We start from the raw sequence: 2,810 nt of genomic DNA, 5'->3' as shown, positions 1-2,810 counted from the left end.
ATTATATATCTTCTTTCTGCACACTGGTTTTAAAAATTCCAAGTTTTAGGAGTTATGTGATGGTGAATGTGTAATTGTAGTTTTTTTGTAATGAATAATAGATGAAAAGGGGTCCCATTAGATCAAGTTTTATTTAATTTTAGATAATTTGTCATTTTTTCTTCACTTGGAGCTCTATTTTGATGTTTTAAAAGCTGGAATCATATTCTCCAAGATCTCCTGCAATCTTTAATAGCCTTTAAAGTTTTTCTAGGGCATCGGAAAGCATAATTAAAATTTTTAAAAAAATAACTTTGGTCGATTTTGACGAAAATACGCGAAAAAGGCCATATTTTCGACATTATTTGGCCTGTCCCGACCAAACTAAGCATAGCAGAAACGTTGTAAAGCATGGAAAAGATGCTCTGAGAAGTGGACAATGCAGTGTAAAAAACGAAATGGCAATAACTTAAAAAACGAAATAGCAACTGAGATTTTAGTAAATTATTTTTTGAAAATAAATATTTTTCTATCGAGAAATACAGAAATTGGCGATTTAACTGAAACTTGAAATAATAGGACCTTTTTAACTATTTATCAACCCCCCAAGGCAAAATCCAATCGGCCGGCCCTGGGGGGGGGAGGGGGGAAGCACCAATTTTATTACATCAATGGTTGCTACATGTTTTGGCGTCAATGTTAAAATTTCAACTTTACTAAAAGTTGAAATAAATATAATTAAAAATATATATTTCATTTCTCATAATTGATTGTATGAAACATTTTAAATTTTTTTACCATAATGGTACCAGCGTTCATCCCTGTCCCAAAAACATTACAGTGTACACTCGACTTGAATTTTGCATTAATTCAATTCATTAAAATTACCTGCTAATTAGTGACAATATATATTTGATAATAGTATTAAAGGGGGTTACAGAAATATCTAAAGTGGTGTTTGTTGATTTGGTCAAAAATACGGTTTTTTCTCAAATTTTCAGACAAATTACCTAAACTAATTTCTTTAAATATTCATAATTATGGCCTTCAACTCTGTGAAACATTTTAAAGGTCAAAAAAGATATCAAGAGATGTTATAGAATACGATCACAGCTTTTAAAATACTAAATTTGATTTGTAAGTGATGAAAAAAAGATAAATTGTCGAAATTATTTTTCTCAAATATTTTCACGGTATTGCCCGTCACTCTGTCATTTTTGACTATTTTTTCATTCTGTTTTTTCTGGTGCATTTTAAAGGTTCTTGTTTATCTTTTGTGTGGCAACACAAGTTTTTACGACTATTTGTGCAGATGATACGCAAAAAAGAATACACATTTTTTGTCAAAAACTGTTTTTTCCACCCAATAGTTAAGCCAACCCGGCTTTAATAATCATTTTACACACCTGCTCTTAATCTTTAAATGTCTTTCTATTTTTCTTTCGATACTAACAGTACCTTTTCATTAGTGGGGTCTGTCCTAGTGAACAATTTTGGAACACCCCCCCCCCCTCCTATCAATTTTGTACATGAGTAAATTAGTATTTATTTATTATTATTTAGGGTTAGGTTAGGTTAAGACACTTTCTGGGCCGAGTGCTGTGGCTAGCATGGGCAAGGGGACCGAGCGCTGCGCCCACAGGTTGGTTAGTTAAGACACTTTCTGGGCTGAGCGCTGTGGTTAGGAAGGGCTAGGGGGCTGAGCACTTCGGACACAGGTTAGGATAAGTTGAGACACATTCTATAAGATCCATGTACATAATTGATAGGAGGAGGGGGGGGGCCAAAAATCTTTCTCTAGGAATATACTTATTTGCGTTAGCATGTCTCTGGCTGTCTTTTATCTATGTATATTTCTCTATCCCTGTATGCTTTAATCTTTCCTTTTTGTATAACTTAAAATCCCTTCATGGTTTAATCCCAGTATAACTGTATCATTATATTCAGGTAAATCTGTTTCTTTTATTTTTGGAACCCCTGTTATCCTGTATAGCATAGCAAAAATTGTACACTCAATCAGGTGTGTAGAAGTCGGAACTATTAATTCACTTTTCCATTATGACTGAATTTAACAACATTACTTTCATTTTAGTGATTGTACAAATTTTTAGTGGCTTTAAATTGGTTCAGAAAGAACGTGAAATTACCCTTTTTTAATGAATATACACCCATTTCTGATAATTTTCATTCTAATAATCGTTTTTTAAAATAATACAACTGAAGATCAATATTCAAATTATATTTTTAAAATATATGGTCTTGTTTCCTTGTATCAATGTATCACTGTCTCCGTGTTTTTGTGTATATAATTAACTCTCAGATCAGCTGATTGAACTGAATACAACTCAAAGCCAGCATGTTTTCAAAAAAATATAAACTATTTGAACTTTAAAAACTATTGTTTTTTGCAAATAACATTTAAGTAAAATATATATTTAAACATTAATGAGGGAGGAACGGGGGGACCTTTGTAGGGTAATAAAACCTTTTAATTCTTCTTTTACTTTTTGTGTACACATAATTATAACATTATCTAATATTACGTCTTTTTCTTTTAATAGGTGTTTATACCATTTCTTTAAATGACCCCAATCTTCTTCACTATTTATAGGATTGGTTATATATTTTCTTAAGGTATATCAGTATAACCATGCATTGTACAGCAGTATTGTTATTTCATTTATGTTTTTAAACAAGGGGCTAGTAATATAAACTTAAGCTCTCCTATCAACACCTATCATTACACAGTGAACAAGTATCATACAACTCACATACCAATCACATCAAACTAGAGGTTGTCAGGTTAAATAAACTTTCTTACCTGCGGAACA

Source organism: Eurytemora carolleeae, unplaced genomic scaffold, assembly GCF_000591075.1.
Source record: "Eurytemora carolleeae unplaced genomic scaffold, Eaff_2.0 scaffold2558, whole genome shotgun sequence".
NCBI classification, from domain to species: domain Eukaryota; kingdom Metazoa; phylum Arthropoda; class Copepoda; order Calanoida; family Temoridae; genus Eurytemora; species Eurytemora carolleeae.
Note: the sequence above shows the minus strand (reverse complement) of the source record.